Source organism: Balaenoptera acutorostrata, chromosome X, assembly GCF_949987535.1.
Source record: "Balaenoptera acutorostrata chromosome X, mBalAcu1.1, whole genome shotgun sequence".
Taxonomy (NCBI): Eukaryota; Metazoa; Chordata; class Mammalia; order Artiodactyla; family Balaenopteridae; genus Balaenoptera; species Balaenoptera acutorostrata.
The window spans coordinates 96894710-96918997 of NC_080085.1; the positions used below are offsets into that span (position 1 = coordinate 96894710).

A 24288-nucleotide genomic window follows, 5' to 3' on the forward strand; every position below is an offset into this window, starting at 1 on the left:
TGTTACTTATAGAACCTGACAATGTTTTATTTTACTTTTGAGGAGAATAAAAACCAGAGTAGTGGAAACTCGTGGGAAGACTTCTGGATCTAGCACTGTTGGAAAAAATATATACATATTTCATGTTGTTAAAAAAAAAGGTTCATACTAGGTTGGCCAGTTACCATAGAACAGCATATAAAGAGTTCAAAAAAAGATAATTTTATTTTCTTCAAGCAAAAGAAATCAAAGAAAATGAAAATAATCATGCAAATTACACACTAAAAATACAAGGATTTCAGGCCCCCTATAAAGGATAATTCAAGATATGACTCAAAAATTGTGAAACTTCAGGAAATAGGGCTAATCTTAGGAAATAAAATTATGATTAGGAGACCATTAATCACATCAATGGATTTCTGAGTACATCAAGTCTGACTGGACCCTGTAATCAAGGGTAGTGTACCACAGTGCTTAACTCTAGAAAAACCCAACTGTAAAGGACAAAAACGTTGGAAGATCGTAATTCTTCCTACAACAGTAGAATAGACAATGTAGAAAATACAGTAGAAAATACAAAGACACACACACCACACACACACACACACACACACACACACACACACAGGCACTGTGTGTTCCTTGTACTTTTAAAAGAAACCACTTCCTGGTCAAGAAAACAAACACACCTCTGATTACACACTATATTAATGGCACCGCTGGCATTTGCGCCGTCGCTCTCCAAATGTCCTATAAAGTAGAGCCAGGCTTAGAAAATGTTTTCACAGATTAATCCTTAGAGGTTAAAAACTTAGAGCCTACAAACTGCTTGGGTCATAACAAAGTTCCATGACCTTTGGAAATAATTCCTTTTTCAGTGAGCTCCTCATTGTTGGATTTTCTTTTTTCCATCCCTTCCTTTGCATTCAGAAACTCACTCACTCTATTGTACAAATATACCCCTATGTTTGTAAGTATTTTCAATACATTTTGGTGCTCATTCTATCCTGCTATACAGAGGAAAATGCTTACAGAAAGATAGAGATGTTATATATAAAGCATACATGTTTTTCCCCATTCGAGGAGCCAAGATTAACCAAGAAAATCAGGAAATCTGTGATAATTCATACTCTGAGAACAGCACTTCACTACTTTATAATTTAACAACATAAATTTCCTATGGCTTGGCTTCTTTATTTTCCAACTGGCAAATAAAGTTTTAAAAAATATTCTCAAGTTCTCATTCAAAGTCAAGATAAAGACATATATGGTGTGTGTGTAACGTCCCCCCAGCCCCAGACCTGCCACAGGAGAGAAGTTCTAAAATACAGACCAGAAGAATCCCATGCATAAAAACCCAAAGGCCAGTCACACTTTCAATTTTCCTCGTGCAAAGCAAAAGAGGGGAAAAGAGCCTTATACATTAGAATAACATAAAATATAATTTTTAGGGTTATAGATTTTTATTGTGGTAATATACATAACATAAAAATTACCGTTTTAACCATTTTTAAGTGTACATTCCTATTGGATTAAGTACATTCACATTGTTGTACAACCACCATCACCAACCATCTCCAGAACGTTTTTTATCTTGCCCAACTGCAACACGGTACCCATTACACACCAGCTCCCCATTCCTCCCTCCTCCCAGCCCTTGGCAAAAATGTTGTAATTTAAATACACTTTTATAATTTCAAACAATTATAGTAATATAGTTGCAAATGCTTTTCATATATAACAGCTTTATTGACATATAATTCACATACCATAAAATTCACCCTTTTAATGTACACAATTCAATGGTTTTTAGTATATTCAGAATTGTACAATCATTACCCCATCCAATTTTAAAACATTTCATCACACCAAAAAGAAACCCTATACCCATTAGGAGTCAGTCCCTATTCTCCCCTCCCCCCAGCTCCTGGCAAGCACTAATCTCCTTTCTGTCTCTATGGATTTGCCTGTTCTGGACATTTTATGTAAGTGGAGTCATACAATATGTGGCCATTTGTGTCTGGCTTCTTTCACTTAGGATAATGTTTCTGAGATTTTATCCATGTTGTAGCATGTATCAGTACTTCATCCTTTTTTAATATATTTTTTTCTGTTTGATAATTTTAACATGTTACATTTTGTAAAAGTACATCATCTTTTTAATTACCCAATAATATTCAATTCTATGGATATATCACATTTTGTTATCCATTTATCTGTTGAAGGACATTTGAGTTATTTCCACTTTTGGGCTACTATGAAGAATGCTGCTATGAACATTCATGTATGAGTTTTTGTGTGGACAATAATGTTTTCATTTCTCTTGGGTAGATACCTAGGAGTGGAATTGCTGGGTCATGTGGTAATTCTATGTTTAACTTTTTTTTTTAAATGGGAATTATGTATTTATTTATTTATTTATTTATTTTTGGCTGTGTTGGGTCTTCGTTTCTGTGTGAGGGCTTTCTCTAGTTGCGGCAAGTGGGGGCCACTCTTCATCGCGGTGCGCGGGCCTCTCACTATTGCGGCCTCTCCTGTTGCAGAGCACAGGCTCCAGACGCACAGGCTCAGTAATTGTGGCTCACGGGCCTAGTTGCTCCGCGGCATGTGGGATCTTCCCAGACCAGGGCTCGAAGCCGTGTCCCCTGAATTGGCAGGCAGATTCTCAACCACTGCGCCACCAGGGAAGCCCTATGTTTAACTTTTTGAGGAACCATCAAACAGTTTCCCATAGTAGCTGTACCATTCTACATTCCCCCCAGCAATGTACAAGGGTTCCAATTTCCCTACATCCTTGCCAACACCTGTTACTGTCTGGTTTTTTCATTATAGTGCTAGGCCTCCTTTAATGAAAAGGTTTTTGTATCTAGCTCTAGCTTTTACATTAAAAAAATACACATGTTGAAGTTGCTATGCAGTTAATTTCTCAACACTTTGAGGCAAGTTATTATTTTGTTTATTTCCTAGCAAACCAGTGAAAGGTATATTTTAGCTCAGTGCAAATTTTCAAGTACCTAAAATGTAACTGAGGATCAGGCTAGCAAGCTTTCCTCGTGATATGGAGCTGGTTGCTCAATCATTTGGGGCTTTTAAAAAAAGAATGTTTAGAACAAAGAGTGAGTGGGAGAGGGCTAGTGTGGCTAATAACATAAATAACAATCATGCCTCGCCATACCAACACTCAAATGTTTTAACTTCAAAACTCTGAAATAGTGAAGGTACATTAATCATGATGGAAACAGTCTGATTTTACAGAAACACTCATTCAAACAAGACTTTTATTTCTTGCATTTTTCATCAACTCTAAGTAACTTTTCATTAAATTCATGAATACAGACAAATTCTAAAAGGCAGGAAGCCCTCAATATCTCTAAATGCAAATTCCTAGGGAAAAGAACTAGCAATGAAAGCCTAGCAAGGATTTAAGGGATTATAAGAAAAAGATGAAAAATGTGGCTGGAGACTGACCTCAGAGCTGCTAGGCTGGTGTGGATGGCTGATAAACAAGAGGATTCAGCTTCCCTCAGCCCCATTCTCTTTAGTATATAGAATATGTGATGTGGAAGCTGAGCCTTTAGAGAGGCTATGCTGTCTGGAGTCAGGCAGTGACTTGCTCAAGGTGACCCAGCTAGTTAGTGACACAGGTAGGGGTACAACCCAGATTCTCTGACTCAAGTCCGCAATTCTTTCTAGTATCTGTACCTTAGTTGCCACCTTTGACTGGTTTATGGGGTTTTTTTTTTAATTTTAAAATGAAATGCTTGCTTTACTAGGCAATTCTGATCTCATACCTACAGTGCCTCTGCCTAAAGAAGATAAATAATAATTTAATAGCATTCATTAGTAGCCGAAGGGTAGATAGAGCTAGACTTCCTGTCTACTGGAAATCTGCAGGAGCAAAAAGGACTTTAAAATATTAATATTGTCCATGGAAAGCATTTTATACCAAAGTAGTGTCTGCCAATTTAAATTCTAGGCAGTCTAAGGAACTGACAAAGAAAGAGATCTTGTAATAAACTCGTATGAAGTTCTCTTTGCTACAATAGGAAGCCATTTTCTAGTGTTTAAATATTGCTAGGAAAAAAAAGAACACTTATGTACAAAAACCTGCGGGCTACTCCATCACCCATATGATGGATGGCTAAGGTTTAAACAACAGTTTAATTCAATACCAAATTCAAGTATATTCAATTCAAATTGGCATTCTCCCAAGAATATATTTCACCTAATTGAGAAGCAGCATTAACATCTGTCAAAGTTAATATCTAATGTTAAATAGCACTTTAATGAAAATGAACATTAAAAAAAAGGAATTAGCTATCAAAGAATCAAAGGGTTTGTGACAGTACCTGGAAACTATGAGGGAAAAAAAACAGCTGAAAAGAGACAAAGCCTTAGGGCTTCCCTGGTGGCGCAGTGGTTGAGAATCCGCCTGCCAATGCAGGGGACACGGGTTCGAGCCCTGGTCTGGGAGGATCCCACATGCCACGGAGCAACTAGGCCCGTGAGCCACAATTACTGAGCCTGCGCATCTGGAGCCTGTGCTCCGCAACAAGAGAGGCCACGATAGTGAGAGGCCCGTGCACCGCGATGAAGAGTGGCCCCCGCTTGCCACAACTAGAGAAAGCCCTCGCACAGAAACGAAGACCCAACACAGCCATAAATAAATAAATAAATAAATAAATAAATATTAAAAAAAAAAAAAGAGACAAAGCCTTAGATATTGTAAGGCTCATCACAAACAATATAGCATGCAACAGAAATTATTTAAGAATCTAGCCAGCTAGCCATTCACTCACTCATCCATTCATTCCTTTACTTTCTAAAACACTGATGACCTTAATTGGTTAAACAGTGGAAAGTTACCAAACTGCCGAAGGGCTTCATAATTACAGGCAATCATTTTTCAGGACAAGGAAGTAATTAAAACTAAAATTAAAAATCCCTGTTTGGATAGGTGAAGAAAAGCAAATCAAGCATACGTGAGTCTAAAATTAAGACAAAAAACCCCCCAAAAAACAGCTTTTTCACGAGGGGTTTCAATCATCTGGAAATTCTGCCATTCCTCATGTGACAGGTCTGAATTCCAGGAACTTAGAATACTAGAATCCTAAGCCCAAATCTGAAAAGTTATCTATATCCTCTCTTTCACATTAAGTAGCAATGTTAGCTTCCCACCGTTAAAAAAATAATAGACACAAAACAAAATGCAAAAAAGTTAAGTGACTGTTCATCAAACCTAAGGGTAGAGAGGAGCAACAAAGGACATGGTCATGGTTAAGGAGGGAGGAAGGGAACCTTATTTTGGTGAGAGCTGTGACCCAAAAAAGGGAAATTTTCCATTGTAAGCCATATGTAAAGTGTTACTTAATTGGGAGATGTTTTTCCCCTTTAGAGTAATGAGTACAACCTACCTGCTGCTTGATGAACATTGACATTAAAATTTATTCATTGTAATATATATTTTTAAACATGATATGATGGGTAATTAACAGGGAATAGAGGAAAGAACTAAGGCATGGAACAAAAGGAAGAGAAAGTAGGAAGGTGGGAAAGAAAAGGAAAAAGGAAATATATGCAAGGAAAGATGGATAGGGAGAGAAAACAAGAAGCAGGAAAAGGAAGTGGGAAGCAAAGAAACTTAAACAAATAGAGACACACAAAGGGGCAGAGAGAGAACACAAGGAAGGAAGAGTGGAAGGGTAAGAGGGAAAGGGAAATCCAGTGGGATGGGTGCTGGAGGTTTTCATATATGTTATTTGGCTCCTATCCTACAGGATTCCCTTAGGCTTTAGAGTGTTATCACCTATTGCCCTCCGATTGGCTTAAAGTTCTTGAATTGCTCTGATCTCGAATTCTTAAAAGCCTCTACTCTCTGAGATGGCTACAGCTGCCCAGCAGGAGGGAAAAATACTCTGTGGGCTGCATGCTCTGATGACTAGAGCAATATTGTCAAGAATCTGCCTCCTAGCCACAAGTTCCTCACCTTTAAATTAGGAGACGAGGTTGTGAATTTGATTTAGTGGAGTGGAACTACAACTGGAAAATACAAGATACATGAAGAAACATACGGCTAAATGTCTGGCGTATATGGCGGGTATTCCTCATCTCCCTCCATGTAACATCCACATAATGCTTTCCCTGCAGACTTTCTGGATTTACTTGATACGGTTTTTAGAAACGAACTGCTAGAAACTGGTTTTTGTTTTAATTATTTTTCTGACAAAATCTTTTAAAATATATTCTACCAGAGTGTAATGGACATAATGAGTCAGGTTCATCTTTAAGACTCAATATGACTTGGGTCATTCATTACGGTACTGAAACAGTGCTCTCAATGTAGTCTTGGCAATAAAAAAAAAATCTGTGGGTATGGAAAACAGATTAACAGTATGACCACCAGCAAGTTCCATCTTGGGAAATCTGAAAGTGTGACATAGTCTCTACTTTTAAGAGAATGTAACACAAAATATAACCTGTCATAGACTTTCAAAGTTTCTAGGGATCTTGTCTCTGTGTTCTCTAAGTTAGGATACTATAAAACTGAACTACCTCTCGAATTGGATTAAATGTAAATTTTATTGCCTTTCTCGTAGAATCTAGAAAAACTTACACAACCCTGAACAAGTATTATTTCCCCAGGGCCATCAAAAGCACTTCTCCAAGGTGTAATAACTGTGACTTACTGCCAATAAATGTAGCTCCTAAAAATGAAAACTTGAAGTCATCATTAATACATGAGCCTTATTTCACAGTCCTATAGAACACAGCACAGGAGAATGAATGGCTAAGAGCTTGGATTCTAGAGTCAGACATAACTACATTTGGATCCTGGCTCCATTGCACACTAACTGTGTGACATCTGGGCAAGTCTCTTAACCTGTGCCAGCCTCCATGTCCTCATCTATAAAATGGGGATAATACTAGTACCTTCCTCACAGAGCTACTGTGGCAAGTGGACAAAATAATAATACCTGCAGAAGTGCCTTACATACACCAGGTGCTCAATAAGTAGTGGCTGTCAAAGAACTTTGGTCCTCGGCATATTTGTTAAGTTTATGCCCACAGGGCTGCCTCCATATCATGGTTCTGGTGAAAAGAATGGAGCCCCAGGACTAAGATTGACCATTCAACCTTATGATGAGAAGGTCTAAGCAAGTTATCTGCTCTAGAAATTTACTGTGACCATCTAAAGGGGATAATGGCTACCCTTTTCAGGTTCTGGTGTTTCTGAGAAGCCTTCATTTCATTTTCTTTCATTTTCAAAATATTTATTAAGGCTATATGCCTTTTATTAAGTGAAGAGCCACAGAGGATATAAAAATAGTAGATTACAAAATAATATATGAATATGTGTAAAAGACTTCGACAGGAAGGCTGAGAGGAATGGTCAGACAAGGTTTAGCGTCTTTCCTGGAAGGATCTGTTTTACACTCTCTGCTACTGGTTTACTTGTTACCAAGTAACAATTGCAAGTAAATTTACAGAAATTAAATGTATACACATTTTTTTTTCTAGTAAGAAATCTACTACATCAAGCGAGGTACTTCTTCATCAAAAATTTCCATTATCCTGCAGCCATGCATTCACATGTTGCTTTGTAATGTAACTCTTAGATTTCCTGAGCTAGGTTTTAAAAAATCTCCAGGGCACGGATTGGCTTTTTTACTTCCATACAAAAAAAAATGTTTACCGAGAGATGTAGTTCCCTGAACGGTACTCAATTAGCCTTCAATGGATTTAGATATGTTATTCTCTATCCTACTGGATATGCTCCAGCAAAGTCCTTAGGAAAAACAAAACAAAACAAAAATACTCTCTAAGCAGCAGACAGAGAATGAGAGCTGAGAAGCTCCATGCTTTCCTCATCTAACCCAATGGTCTCCAAACTGTTTTGACTGAGCATTCTTATCAGTAGAAGTCTGAGCACACATCCTCAATATGTATATTTATTTATAAAATACATACGTGTACTACTGTCATGTATAGCTAATATATCCAAAGCATATATAGACTTAAATAAGTTTTGTTGTTAAAAAAACAGTGGGTATAAATACATATTTCAAATAATGTTCTTGATAATTTCCTTCTTATTTGGGGGCTGACATCTTGTCAGGTCTGATTAGATTATCTTCATTTTTACTTGATGACTTGGCCGACCAAGTTACAAGGCGACTTGCAGGAGAAGTGGCAGCTAGCTCCACCTTTTTCTTGTCCTTGCCTTGTGCTTGTAGTAAGACTATTATCGTCACTCCATTGTTCCTTTGCAGGAATCTTAAGCCACTTGTCCATCCTGAGTGGCTTTATCTAGCTTTAGCTAACCTATGCACAATGGTCAAATGGTTTAAGAAGATTCCTGCAAAGAAACCACAAGTTGAAAATAATACTACTTCAGTACTTTCTTATATTTTAGGTAAAAATATCATAAATAGAATTTCTAATCTTTTCTTCCTGCCCCACAGTGGATCATCTGGGTGCACCCCTCTTAGGAGACTGCTAATCTAAAGCTCTTAATCAAGTTCTAAGAAACTGGTCCTCCTAATATACTTAGACATGACACTATGAGCAAAAAGAGCTTTAAATACAAAAGAGCCAATAACTATGGAGCGCCTGCCGTGAGCCAGGTGTTAGACATGTATTATCTTGTTGAGTCCTCAAAACAACCCCATTTTGTAGATGAGGAAACCGAGGTTCACTGAGTTCAGCGAGATTAAGCAACTTGCCCAAGGTCACAAAAACAGGTAAGAGAGTTGACATTTGAACTCTAGGCTGCCTGCCCCTATGGCCCATTCTCTTTTCACAGCACCGCTTCTAGAATGTTAGCAAATCAACTTCAGTATATGCACATTCAGTCAGTTTTAAGGAATTTTCCCCCCAATTAATGCTTCTCCTGGGGTTTAACTGGATGCTTTAGGTTGTAAGTGTGGGCAAGTTCTGCAACGGAGATAAATGGTACTTTTTTAGTGAAAGTTTTGGCTTGTTTTTGTTCTCTTCTTTCTCCATTTTGATCTTGGTGACTCAGAGCTGCTGTCATTGAAAAACATCTGTTTTATCTAAATTTAATAAGCCCTATTAGTGGGACACTAAGCCTTCCCTTATTCTGAAGCCTTTCCACAATTTGAAATTTAATCTACTGGAAGTCATAATAGCGTTACCAAAGTACTAGTTTCGGACATATCTAGGCTGGCGGGCCTGTTTCTGATTTTTAACTTTGCTTTTCCAACGTGAATGAATAAGCCCTCTCATACTCACCACAAGAGTCATGCAATTTTTTTTTCCTTCCCTCTTTCCATGGTAATCAAATCTATAAATTAAACTCTGTAAACTGCAAAACATATGGTGTCACTCTAACTTGTGTGCCGTGTGTGAAGGTGGCTTGGTCTTACCCACGGGTTTACTGTCCTTTCTTAAACTCTTGTCAGTTCTAGATGGTGCAGGCCTGCTGAGAGCTAGCATGCTGGTTCTTATTGTGGGGGCTGTCTCTGATTTTCTCAGATGTCTCTGACAGGGGACTAAAGGTAACAAAGGAAAAGGGTTAAGTCAGTCTTGAAGATGAGGTCCAAAATCAACTTATCAACTCGGTCCTGCTGAGGAAGGGGGAGCGAAGGACTCCAGTCCTCTCCACTGCCTCAACCGAGATGTTTTTCATCTTTATTTTCCTTCTATTCTTCCCCTCCCCCACCTTCTGGATGTTTTCCTCCTTTTCTTCCTCTTCTTACTCTACCAAGGAAAGGAAGAAAGAATTGTAAAATGTCACAAGAAGGAGATGAAAGAGAAGAACGGGGCTGGCGGGGAGGGATGGGAACATTAAGTAAGGCAGCTGCCATTGGGTCAAGATGACCCATTCCATTCCGTACTGGTTTTAATGTTCTATTTCAGCCTTCGGGAAGTAGATGAGTGATGGTGACAGAGGAAGGTACACAATCCACTGCCTGTTTCTTTCTGGGGTTTTAAGGATACCCTTGAAGAGCAGAAGGATGGGGGTTGGGATGAAAAGTCAAGGGCCTCACCCCCAGAAGCCTAGCTGCTTAACCACACAACGGTTACAGAATCAGTTTCTTTGATCTGTGTAATTTCCAACGACGTATATCTCTACAATGAAGCATAACTACACGCCTGTTTTTAAGGCCTCTGTAACTTTCCTTACATTTGTTTAAATGGAACTACCTCAATTTTTATCACTATGTGGTATCTTTAGGGGAAAGTTTCCTTTAAATCATTCATATCACCTTGGTTTTATATGATTCTTCATGGAATTTCTAAAGGGTCTTCACATCTTCTATCCTGACGCTCAAAACAGCCTCATGAAGTTGACAAGCTAATGCTACATTACATTAGAAACCATAATAGGTGTTCCTCCAAGAACAAGACCCCCTATAGTCACAGAGTCACGAAATGTCAGAGCTACAAGCACTTAGAGACCATCTAGTCCACACCCTTCACTTGACATCTGGGGGAACTGGAGCAGAAAGTGACGTGCCCAAAGTCACACAGCTACTGAGCAGTGGAGTCGGGACTCATCTGCTGCATCTCCCGACTTCCCTTGTCCCCCATCCACTCATCTTTCCTGTATTCTTTCACATGTTTGTTGACCAACTCTGTTCTAATCCAATAATACTCTACCAGGGATGTACGGAGTAGGAAGAAGAAAATGATGCCAAAGGCACCGGGGAATAGCTAGAACAATAAAGCAGTGAGCTTCCCAACACTGCCAGGCCCCTGGGACTTGCCAGCATGCTGAAGTCATGCAGAACCTACAAACTGAGCAGATAAGGGTGAGGGAGCAGCAGAGCACAAATGCTGTGCTGTGAGGGCAGCGAACGCAGTCATCACTACTGCCCTCCTCTGCGTTTCTAATCCATTCCCTCCTCACCTCTCTTTATAGTAGGTGTTGCTCTCTCCTTGTTGTGCTTTCCCCTTGTTCTTTTCGCCCTTGCAGTCTGGGCCATCCATTCTGGCCCGTCATTTCTCCCTAGCTGCTGAGCTACATAGAAGAATCGCACAACAGAAAAGTTATACATTTTTAAAATAAGATATTTAATTCCCTTTTATCAAGCTCTCGCAACTAGAGAATCTGTCCTTGTTGTAAATGCCACACTATGTTCTGATTGTGTGTATATAAATATGTCAGACTATAAGCTCGTCAGGGCAAGGTAACCTCAATGCCCATTTTCCAGTAAATAGCACACCACCATGCAAGGATCCGGCACAGGAGAAATATGTCGTTCTTCATGTATTGCTAAAGCCCTCGGACTTTACTCCAATCTACCTTCCTGTCTCTTAACTTGGAAAAGATTTTTATTTTATTCCTTTCAACAAATGTTTAAAGTGAGCCTGGTCGAAGAGAAAAGGATATTTTAACGCTTCATCTCTTGCTTGGTTTATATCTTGATAAATCTAATTTTCAAAGGCAAAGAAAAATTTCACATGTATAGTTTCCCATTCTATTACCATTAAAAATTACATAATTCTCCCATTGAAGAGGTCCTACTTTGATTTTGTTTCCATGAGACAAGCACATGGGGTAATGAAATATGTTGGAAAAGCTTCACAATATGCTGTTGAAATAACAACAATTGCTGATTCTGTACTGCAGTACATATTAGGAAAACCACAATAGATACTAAAAGGAAACTGCATCATTTGGGGATGGAAAAAATGCAATGGATAAAAGCCATGCAATTTAAATTACAGTCATGTGACAATAGCTCTGTCCCCCACAGCAGCAAAACTTGCAGTGAATAAGTGGCAGTCCTAATGACTACTGATGGAAGAGAATATCTATGACCGTGAACTAATTAATGCAGCAAATATTTATTGAGTGCTTGCTATATGCCAAGTACAAGTCTACACATAGGGGCATAGTCTGTTCAACTGCAGTCCTGTGGAACACCTTCCCTCATAGAAGTTTCACTATGGTACAACTGGCGTTTACATGAGCAACTCAGAGTACCCAATGATAAGTACAAGTCTCAAACTAAGTCATGTGTTAGAGACATTAAAAAAAAAGAGAGAGAGAGAAAGAGAAAGAGAACGGCACTTAAACTCACAGTGCCGTACTACTTTTAACTTTATGGATACTAGGCTACGTATAGAGAATCTACTAGGCTAAGAAAAACCCTACCGAAACTCAAAAACTAGGTTTTTGACTACTTACACCTATGCGTGTGTTATATGTATAATTTCATTGGACCGTCAGCTCCTTGAGTGTGATGATGATGATGTGCCCACTTCTGCCCACCACTGTATACCCGGTGCCCAGCATGCAGTAGCTAGTGAGTCAATATTTAATGAGTGAAAGAAAGAATATAGGAAGGTAGTCTCACATCATTGCATATTTAATAAACATCTATTGGCAATATAATAAACATTAAATGGCCCCACTGGTTATAGTTTATTAAACAGTCAACATTCCCCTATACTCTAAATAATATCCTTTTATCCATCAACTTAAAAACTGTCCACTAAAGTGTGTTTTCCTCTGTTTAGTATCTATTAAATGCTGTTCATTTAGAAGGTGGTAACTAGTGTTTTGAGTCTTTAGTTAGATTACCGTGCATTCACAGTGCAGCACAGTTTGGCGACATTTTTCAATCTAGAACTCATAGACTGCTATAAATAGATAATAATCTACTTCCATGATAGAGTTACAGAGTTGCTTTGATCTCACAGGCCTTCCCTCCCCCCCCCACACCCCACCCCACCCCCTGCAGAAAACACAGATGCTTTGCAACCTGGAAGAGCTCAGTGGCCTCTTATGTTTGTGCAGTGATTATTACTACTATTTTGCTGTAGTTTGGAACATATAGGGACCCATATTACTCATCTATTTCTTTATGCCTTTCACACCTTCTTATAAAGGAACATCTTATGAACTGGATGAATCACAAGTCAGCAAGGGCAGGCATAGAAAAAAGAAGCACAAGATAACAGTCTCTCTAAATGAACATGGGTCTAAAAGAAATTAGATGTCAGTTCACAAATTTAAAAAAAATCCTCTGCCTACTCTTCCGGTTCTCTGTGGGATTTCAGGTGAGTAAGCGTCTAAGGGGGAAAGGGGACTTGTTGGAAATCAACCCTCAGAGGCAATGAGAATGATCTAGAGGGAGAAGAGCTGACTCTGGAGAAGATGGGTGGACCTGTGATGCCCCTCTGGTGGGGCTGGCAGAACGCTCGTCAACTGAGACATTCTGACAACCCACCGGGCTGATGGGGGTTAAAGAATTAGTACGCACCAGCACAGATTCCCTCACTCACATTAGACTTTAACATTCCCAGGTCTGGTTTGCCTTTTACAAGAAATAATGGTTTAGAATGCTGCTCAGAGCCTGCTCCACAAATCTGAGAGGCCAAGTTGTAGCACCTCATTTTCCTTTGCTCTCCCTCCCCCATGTAACTAAAAGCCACTTCTTAGACTTTGGTAAACAAAGTGAAGGAAACTGGGAGAGTATTTTCTGTGGACTTAACTTTCCTGGAAATAATTATCAGTGATGGAAAACAAACTCTTCGTAGCAGAATAAAACGTCATTAATTTGAGCTCCACTAATTCAAAATCTGTGCTAATTCAAACAGACCTAGGCTGACAGGAAAAGAAGGGTCTGCTCCGCTAAGCAAATCAACTTTGTAATTAAGGTTGGAAGAGAAGTACAGGACTGGCTGAAAGAGAAACTATTTTCAGAACTTTAGAATTAACCATCTACGTGCACTGTAACATCATAATTACACATTTGTGTGTGTGTGTGTGTGTGTATATGAAAAAGCAGATCTCTGGAAGACTTCTATTTAATAACACTCAGCCCATTTGGAGTTACCTGTGTCACTAAACCAAGCAGAACTATTTTTAAAAGAAATATTGCATTCATTCTTTATTGATCATTCTGGACTTCCTGCAATTATTTTGAATTTGGGAGCTCTGACTTCTACTTTGGTGTTGCTAGGCTACTCGCCTACAGTTGTGGTCACGGTCAAAGACCTCTGAGTACAAGTCTTAACGGGAGATCACTAGTCACTGAATCAGAAATATGGCCCAAGCCTCCTGACTGAGTTCAATCACTTCCTTACTGTCTGACCTAAAGAAGTCACCAACTTTTAATACCTTGGGTTACATCTAGCTATAAAACAGGGGGGAGAGAGAACAACACCAACAAAAAGAAGCCTTATATCCCTTAGATTAGAGGCCTACACACCAGAACAAACAAAATCAAAGGGAAAGCAACAAAGTCCTTGGGAAACCTAAATACTCAGTCATTATGAAACAAATATCAAATGAAAGTCCAACAAAGTAGCATCACTCTCCAAAGGAAGTACTCCTGAGGCTGTTACTCCTCACACCTCCATACTGGCTCTAACTTCACTAGCACAGGGCAGACTTCCAGCTCCCTCTGTGAACATGGCTCACTGCCTGAGAGGCCTGGTTACCTTGTCACAAGTTTAGGTATGACCACTCTAATAATATTGTAAGCTCCCGGATTCCTACCAGTTTCCCTTAAGCACAAGACACGCAGAACTAGCACATCATGGGTGGCTACACTACTAATTTCGCTTGGGTTGAGGTGATAAGACTCCCTCTTTTCATATACAGAACTGTAAATCAGAGCAGTAGGATTTTTTTTTTTTAAACGGTGCCCAAATTTCTAGTTTCTATAGAGACTCTGAAAATACCAGAACCACGAAATGTGTTTGCTTAAGAAAATTTGGGACACTAAAATTGATAGGTGTCCCACAAGAATACTGAATAAAATAATCATAGGTCAATGTTCCAACAAAAGTGAAATGCTAGCCAGTAAATTTTATAGGGAAAAATGTTCTTTGAAATGGTTTTGGGCAAGAAAGTCTATACTCTCTTTTTTTTAAAAAAAATTTATTTTATATTATAGTTGATTTACAATGTTGTGTTAGTTTTAGGTGTACAGCAAAGTGATTCAGTTATACATATATATATATCCATTCTTTCTCAGATTCTTTTCCCATATAGGTTATTACAGAATACTGAGTAGAGTTCCCTGTGCTATACAGTAGGTCCTTGTTGATTATCTATTTTTTATATAGTAGCCTGTATATGTTAATCCCAAACTCCTAATTTACATACTCTCTTTTAAAACACAGGTCTCTTAATGCAAATCAAAACTACAATGAGGTTTCACCTCACTCTGGTCAGAAGGGCCATCATTAAAAAGTCTACAAATAACAAATGCTGGAGAGGGTGTGGAGAAAAGGGAACCCTCCTACACTGCTGGTGGGAATGTAAATTGGTGCAGCTACTATGGAAAATAGTATGGAGGTTCCTTTAAAAACTAAAAATAGAGTTGCCATATGATCCTGCAATCCCACTCCTGGGCGTATATCCAGAGAAAACTGTAATTTGAAAAGATACATGCACCCCAATGTTCATAGCAGCACTATTTACAATAGCCAAGACATGGAAGCAACCTAAATGTCCATCGACAGAGGAATGGATAAAGAAGATGTGGTATATATATACAATGGAATACTACTCAGCCTTAAAAAAGAATGAAATAATGCCATTTGCAGCAACATGGATGGCCCTAGAGATTATCATACTAAGTGAAGTAAGTCAGACAGAGGAAGATAAATATCATATGATATCACTTATATGTGGAATCTAAAAAAATGATACAAATGAACTTATTTACAAAACAGAAACAGACTCACAGACATAGAAAACAAACTTGTGGTTACCAAAGGGGAAAGGGGATGGGGAGGGATAAATTAGGAGTTTGGGATTAGCAAATACAAACTACTATATATGAAATAAACAACAAGGTCCTACTGTATAGCACAGGGAACTATATTCAATATCCTGTAATAAACCATAATGGAAAAGAATATGAAGAAGAATATGTATATATATATGTACAAGTGAATCACTCTGCTGTACACCAGAAACTAACACAACATTGTAAATCAACTATACTTCAATTTAAACAAAAAACAAACGATCAAACAAACAAAAAACCATAGGTCTCTTTATCTACTGAGTTGATCATCTGTGTCAATCTCTGTATCAGTGTTAAAATGAGAGCTATGAGAGGGTCCACAGTCTCAAAATCATCTACAACTGGACACCATAAGCTTGTGACTCTTTTTTTTTCTATTTATAAAATCAATTTATTCATATATAGGTTTTTTTTGTAACATCTTTATTGGAGTATAATTGCTTTACAATGGTGTGTTAGTTTCTGCTGTATAACAAAGTGAATCAGCTATACGTATACCTATATCCCCATATCCTCTCCCTCTTGAGCCTCCCTCCCACCCTCCCTATGCCACCCCTCTAGGTGGTCACAAAGCACCGAGCTGATCTCCCTGTGCTATGCGGCTGCTTCCCACTAGCTATCGATTTTACATTTGGTAGTGTATATATGTCCATGCCACTCCCTCGCTTCGTCCCAGCTTGCCCTTCCCCCTCCCCGTGTCCTCAAGTCCATTCTCTACGTCTGCGTCTTTATTCCTGTCCTGCCCCTAGGTTCTTCAGAACCATTTTTTTTTTCAGATGAGAATTTTACTTTTGAAATTATGCCTGGTATAGGCAAATATTTAAGGTGGTCAGCAAACACAAGACACAAGCCAACTGCTGGGCCGAGTGTGAGGTAGCTCCGAGTTGTTCCGGTCTGGGAGGGTTTTTCTGTGGAAGATCATAGAAGGCATAATCCATACCCAGATAAAACTAAGCACTGGCGATTAATTTTCTAAAGAAATATTAAGAAACAAATGTAGTCATAATACAGATTGGACACTTGTCTAATATTGTTTCACTACTTAATGCTGGACTATTACAATGCATTAGCATTAAAATAAATGTTTGCAATCTTTTATTTGAAGATGGTTCTTTGAACCATGTATACAACAGCAACCATCCTGTGATTTTCACTACATTTCAGGGCTTCTCTTCCTTTTGGAAAATACAAGTCGACATTTGTACCTAAGGAACCATCTAAATAATCTTGTGGGATTAGCTGTTCATGCTCACTGTACTATATGAACACTGCTCAAAACTCAGTGACCCTGGCTGATACCTGGAAATGTTATTTTCTTTGTTAATGGAAATTACTGCAATAGGGGCTGGATTCATTGACTCCAGGAAACTGCCCCCATAGGCAGCTTTGACAGTCTAGGCCAGTCGAGGAAGCCGAAGTGTCACAGGGCACTCCTACACATACGGCAGAGGACCCCCTGGATAGAATTACACCAGTCTAAGAGTTTCAGAGTTAGGACATCAGTCAGCTACAATATAAAAACAATTCTTCTAAATTGGAATCATGTTCACAAAACATCTGGCAAGTTCCCCAAAGGAGAAAAGATTACCCAGAAGTATTGCTAAATAGATGGAAGAGAAGATGCTGACTTTTATCATAATACAAAATTCAGTCAGTTTCCATCATCCTAGACAAATTAACAGATGTGCTGTTTACCTTTAAGGAAGCCTGGAATCTATTTTAATTCAGCCTTGAAACCCAGACATTCTTAGGTAATAAGTACAGATATTTAAATTCCATAACAACCATCCAGTGTTTACAAACATTTATTTCTTTATAGATTTCTCATCCACAAAATGTATATTTAGTTAGAAAAGGAATTTTGAGGGTTTAGTTGTACATTAACAAATGTTTCAACATCAATGTTTTTTCAAGCAAGTGTAGCCTATAAAAATTATCTTTTATTTTCTGAGTTTTGCTTTGTGGCATGGGCTAAAAGAAAATAATGATATCAAGGATTTTGTTCCTCTATTTTCCTTATCATGCCTTTATATAAAATAATATATTAAATAATAATACTATCCGATAAAATAATATATATATTTTTTTAAGTGAAGGAGATTAAGAAGTATCAATACAAACTTCCAGTTGCAAAATAAATGAGTCACGGGAATGAAATGTACAGTGTGGGGAATATAGTCAATAATTACCTAATATCGGGCTTCCCTGGTGGCGCAGTGGTTGGGAGTCTGCCTGCTAATGCAGGGGACACGGGTTCGCGCCCTGGTCTGGGAGGATCCCACATGCCGTGGAGCAACTGGACCCGTGAGCCACAACTACTGAGCCTGCGCGTCTGGAGCCTGTGCTCCGCAACAAGAGAGGCCACGATAGTGAGAGGCCTGCGCACCGCGATGAAGAGTGGCCCCCGCTCGCCGCAACTGGAGAAAGCCCTCGCACAGAAACGAAGACCCAACACAGCCATAAATAAATAAATAAATAAATAAATAAATAAATAATTACCTAATATCTTTGCATGGTGACAGGTGGTAACTAGAGTTATCACGGTGATCATTTTGAAATGTATAGAAATATCAAATCACTATGTTGTGCAACAGGAACTAACACACTGTTGTACGACAACTGTACTTCAAAAACAAACTCATAGGGAAGGAGATGAGATTTGTGGCTACCAGAGGTGGGGGTGAGGGGAGGGGGAATTGGATGAAGGCAGTCAAAGGCAAAAACTTCCAGTTATAAGATAAATAAGGACCAGGGATGTAATGTACAACATGATAAAGATAATTAGCACTGCTGTATGTTATATATGAAAGTTGTTAAGAGAGTAAATCCTAAGAGTTCTTGTCACAAGGAAAAACTTTTGTTTCTTTTTCTTTTCCTTTTATCTGTATGAGACAATGGATGCTCACTAAACTTACTGTGGTCACCATTTCATGATATGTGTAAGTCAAGTCATGATGCTGCACACCTTAAACTTAAAAAGTGCTGTATGGCGGGGCTTCCCTGGTGGCGCAGTGGTTGAGAATCTGCCTGCCAATGCAGGGGACACGGGTTCGAGCCCTGGTCTGGGAAGATCCCACATGCCGCGGAGCAACTAGGCCCGTGAGCCACAACTACTGAGCCTGTGCGTCTGGAGCCTGTGCTCCGCAACAAGAGGCCGCGACAGTGAGAGGCCCACGCACCGCGATGAAGAGTGGCCCCCGCTTGCTGCAACTAGAGAAAGCCCTCGCACAGAAATGAAGACCCAACACAGCCAAAAATAAATAAATTTTTTAAAAAAAGTGCTGTATGGCAATTATACCTCAGCAAAACTGGAGGAAAACAGAAGTGAAATAAGACAATAATACATTAAAGAGGATACGTCACTCTCACTACCGTTGAAAGGAAACAATTTTCAATAAAATTTTAATTTAAAAAATCTTCAAGGCTCAAATTCAGAAAAAAAAGATAACCTAAGATTAAAGCCAAAATTACTTTGACATTAAAAATGACTCTTCTACAAGCAATGTGTCAAACATGTACCTCTTCCCGTGTTGCCTATCACTTGTAACTGTGCCATCTCCCCGTCACATAAGAAAGAACCTTTGGAGCCATCGTCAACTCTTCCCTTTACCTTACTCCCCACATACAGTCTCATCTTGTTCTATAACTACCATGTCTCTGTTATAAGTCTCTTTACATCCTTCCTGCTACTAATCTAATTCAGGCTTGTAGCATCTCTCATTTGGAATATTTAAAATTAGCCTCTGCACTGTTCTGTCTCTCATCTCTATCCTTTTCACTCCATCCGATGTACAAGCAGCCGGAGTCATCCCTAATGATCTTCTTACTCTGCTGAAAATCTTTCAACGGCAATTTAATGCCATTAGAAAAAAGAAAAAATCCAGCCCCAGTCTATCATTTTCTCTCCCACTGTTCTCACTGGAGCTCAAGCCACACAGGGTTACTTACTGCTCTCCCCCAAACAACATACACTGTTCTGCCTCCTTGCATTTGGCTCAGGAAGTTTTTTGGACACATAATGCATACCCTCTCCACATCCTCACTTTTAAATGTTGAAATGGAGTCTTAAATGTCCACAGAGGTTCAGCTTAAATGTCAGTTCTTCTGTAAAACCTTCTACAGTCTGTCCAACCACAGCTAATTCCTCTAACTTCCAGTAGTGTTGTTTATACATCTAAATAGCACTTATACTTTCTTCCTCATCGTTCTTTTGTGTGTCCATCCATCTCTCTTACAAGACTACAAGCTCATGGAGGGTAGATATCATGCATTGTTCATCTTTGTAGCTCCACAGTACCTGGTACAGTATCATGCTGAGGTAAGTGCTCAATAAATGTGGAATTGAACTGAATAAACCTTATTTCAGCCTGGTGTAATTGAGAAGCAAGACTGTCAGGATTTATAATAAATTCTATCTTTAACTACAGCTGTGCTGTTATAATTGCTGCTTATTTAGAGAAAATACTGAATGCATCTTTCAATCAAGCTTTGAAACTACAGTAACTATTCTAAGTTTGAATTATCTTATTAAGAAAATAAGTAGAACAGTAAGAACACTGAAATCTGTAGTAAAATAACGCCAATGAAGAAAGACCTTTTACTGTAGATTCAGCTGTACAAGTTCAACCAGTAAACCACAAAGGCAGTCTTTTTTTTTTTTTTTTTACCCAGAATATAAAAAGGGCAATATTAAGCATTGCCCTTAATAGCATGAAAACTAGCGAAGAGACATTGGGTACAGCCTGAGTTCTTAATCAGTAAACTGCTCCTTGCTGCAGCTGGATTTGGATCTTCTCCCACTGAAGGGCTGAGTAGATTTGATCCCACTTAATTTCCAAGTCTGACAAAATCACAACTTGGAAGTGGCCTGACTACTGGCAATTGTTAAGCACAGTAAATCCCTTCTTCCACAACTCCCTCAGACGTCCTGCATTCACAACTTTTTTTTATACCAGATGTTTTGTTGAAATTAACACATTCCTATCAAATGCATATCAAAAGGACTTCTTTTTTTCCACTGCATTCTATTTAATCCCCAAACTGTTTATTTGTTACACAGACAAGTATTGCATAGTATTTATTGCAGGGGGAATGACAAGGAAAGTCGGGCTCACAGTAGGGTAGGATCCACTCCCTGAGCGAATATTCCCACAGATAATCACAAACGGGAGCCCTTGAGGCATCTCTCAAGGGGACTTTTTTGAACTTGCTAATAAATACAATGATCAAAATGTTGTCGCAATCCCTAGCCCAAATCTTCTTCATTGGGAAAGAGGGGGTGAAGTACTGTTTTGTTTGTTGAATTCGAGTTTTATTTCTATGTCAACACAGCCTTTCTGTGTGGTTTCATCCATTAACAGATCCAAGCATAGTTAACTAGACACTAATAAATGGCACAACGTGAAGACATTACCTGGGATTGCTCACCTCAAACTTTGATCCCCCCAAGGTGTCTGGCCATCACAGAAAGATCATTTCTGACAAACCATCACCCACTAACCCAAACCTTTTTAAGACTAGGAAGTACATGTAAAACTTCCCAGAAATGGCCATCTCCGAGGACTTAAAAAAAATACCTGGACAGTAGTGCCACTGTGAATAAAATGTCCCTCGTGAAACAATTCTAATAATCAGCCTTGGGGCACCAAATGCTTATAAGTTGCAATTGTGCACTACAGGTAATATATAGGATGTTAAATATCACTCTCATTTCCTTTCTTCAGGCTATTTCTGTTTCTCATTCATCACATTTGTAGAATTAGTATATATAGGCTTTGCCATGGAAGCACATGTTAAACTTTTATTTCAGTTGTTTCACTTTATAATAGCAAAACTTAGCAGCTGCAACTAGGATACTGAAATATTCTGTCAACCTTGAAAAGCCTCTCATAAGAACTGTGTTCCCGTCCTTCATTAAATGACAACTGATGCAACTGTAAAGCAAATAAGGTGTTAAAAAAACTCCTTGACTTAAAATTATAAATAGAAAACAAAATACAGATATGTCTCACCTTAGGTTATATCTAGGTTCCTAAAAATGAAAGTAAATTACTTTTGTAAAATAATTTTATTGTCCTATGGTTTACGTGTTCAGAGATGCTTTAATCTTCATCTCCTGCTTCCCTTGCATAGGGTCCTAACATTTTCTTTAATTACCTTACGCACCTAAGTAAACAATTATTTCAGTATACTAAGGGAACTCTCTTATTCAAACATTTATTTTGATCTATGCCTAATCCCCCACAGCTACTTAAGGGGTGCAAAGATGTGAAAAATTTAGCCCAGGTCCTCAAGGGACTATCCATCTAGGTAGGGAAGACAATCATGTAAGAAACTAAGGACACTGCAAGGCAAGATAAAGCAAGTGCTGTAACAGAGGCACCAAGCAGTGTGTAATGAGCACACCAAAAAAAGCAGCAGTAACTCTGGGGGTTTGGGGAAAACCCTGGGTGAATCCTTTGGGAAACAGAAGATGGAATCTGCAACGTGAAACTCGACAGCCATGGGCGTTTACTAATTTATTTGCTTTGAAATTTTTCAATTTTCTTTCTGGAAGGTTTTCTTAGTCTTGAACTTAAAATGGGATACACCTAAGGCAAGAGACAGAACAGCAGCAATCAACTCTGACATTAAACAATTCCACAGAATTTCTGCTCTACCAGGCCCCCATCACCCTTTCCTCCCACCTCTTTGGCCTATGACGTAAGCCTACAAATGACACTTAAGTGCCTTGTTTAGCCTCACTGGCATCCCAAAGACTAAATATGTTACTAATTTCTGGGCTAGCATCCCCAAGCCATTTGCTGGTTTCTCCTCCACTGCATCATTAATTTGCCATGTTGCCATGATTGAGTCTCTGGTATGTGGGACCTTGAATATGTGAAATGACTTCTTATACGGGCAAAATTCTTGAAAGCCTATTAAGAAACATGTGACATGGACAATGTACCAACCAACATTGCTATTAAGTTTACAATAATTAACAGGCAGTATATGAATATAAATTTTGAAAGGTATTTTCCTGTCAGATTTTAAAATAACTCTCCTGAAAATAGACTTCCAACGATGTATTACTTGCTTTAGACAAAGAAAATTTTTTAAATGGATCAGGGGCAAAAACAGAAGATATTCACAAAGCCTATGGTTCTAAAGTTTTTATTACCATTCACCTCAAAATTTAAAAAAGATAACGCACCCATAAAAGACTTGCATACGATTTTTAAAAATACATTAAAAAAATCTTCCCTGTCTTCCAAATACTCAGATCCCTGAATCCCAGCTGCAGTAAGAGAGAGACAAAAACTGGATCGTTTCATTTTTTTAAACCCTATGATTGTAAGAAATCTAAGTTTGGTAAAACCGACATAGTCCATAACCAAATACATACAATTCTTTCCTGAAATTCCTTTTTTATTACTATAAGAAAAATGTCCGTCATGGATATATTTGTCCTCCATTTATATAGCTGTTTCTTGTTTTATAAGTTGCCCTAAGGAACTTCAAGTTGTAAAAATGAAAACTAAGGCAATAAATTTGGCCTGAATCACCTAGATATTTGGAATATGTTTCCTTAATTATAATTTCCAAGGAACAGACTGATTTCCGACCCCCGAAATGATGTCTCCCTTTTGACTGACTGTTGAGAAGAGCAGAGCCCCTGAAAAGTCACAGTAGATTTCAGTGGGTTATGCCTGACTAGAAACCTAAAGGCTGAACTAGTATTCCATGGAAACTTGCTGATATTAAATGCAAAGATTGCACAGAGAGAAATCAAAGCTTGGGAAGTGTGTATCCCTGAGAGACTGATCAATTCTGGTGAGACTATGGGAGTTCAGAACACCAAACTGGACTGACAGGATAGCTGTGAAGAAAAAAGGCACATGAGGGAGACATTGCACCGCAGGATTCTAAAAGGAAAGAGAACTCAGGAGAAGTTGAGTAAGACTGGAATGAACAGGCTGAGGGTGTAAGGGAGATTTCTGGATTCCTGAGTTAAGAAACTGAGTCCCTGAATGAAAAGTTGTTCAATGTTTGTTTGTTTTTCCTGTGAGCTGAGACCAGGGGATACCAGTTGAGTTAGCAGAACAAATAGCTGTAAGAAGCTTTCATGGGAGAAGCGGGAGCGATGTTACTGGAGGGGAACAGTATAGCAATGTGGTTGGGAACACAGACTTTGACAGAATCAGGTTCAAATTCAGGTACTGTCATGTAAATATTAGCTGTCATTCAGCAAGTCACTCAACCTCTCTAAGCCCTGGTTTTCCCTAACTGTAATGTAAGTGAAATACCTTCAACTTCACGCAGTTGTTGAAAAGATTAAATGAGGTAACTTACATAAAATACTTAGGACAGGTCCAGCACACCCACAAAAATAGAAGTTATTATTGTGCTTAGGAAATATAACTAGTAGTATGTTGGAGGCATGTTTGGAAAAAAAATGGAAATCTAAGATACGAGTAAACTTCATATATATATGAGTTTGTGTGTGTGTGTGTGTGTGTGTGTGTGTGTGTGTGTGTGTGTGTGTATGTTTTGCTTCGGGCTTCTCAATACACATATCCTATTACACCTG

At 38.7% G+C, this 24288-nt stretch overlaps 1 protein-coding gene across 2 annotated transcripts in view; it reads right to left on the reverse strand.

Moving 5' to 3' along the window:
* AMMECR1 (AMMECR nuclear protein 1) overlaps positions 1-24288 on the reverse strand; it is a 110488-nt gene that overhangs the window by 22223 nt on the left and 63977 nt on the right. The window lies entirely within an intron of this gene.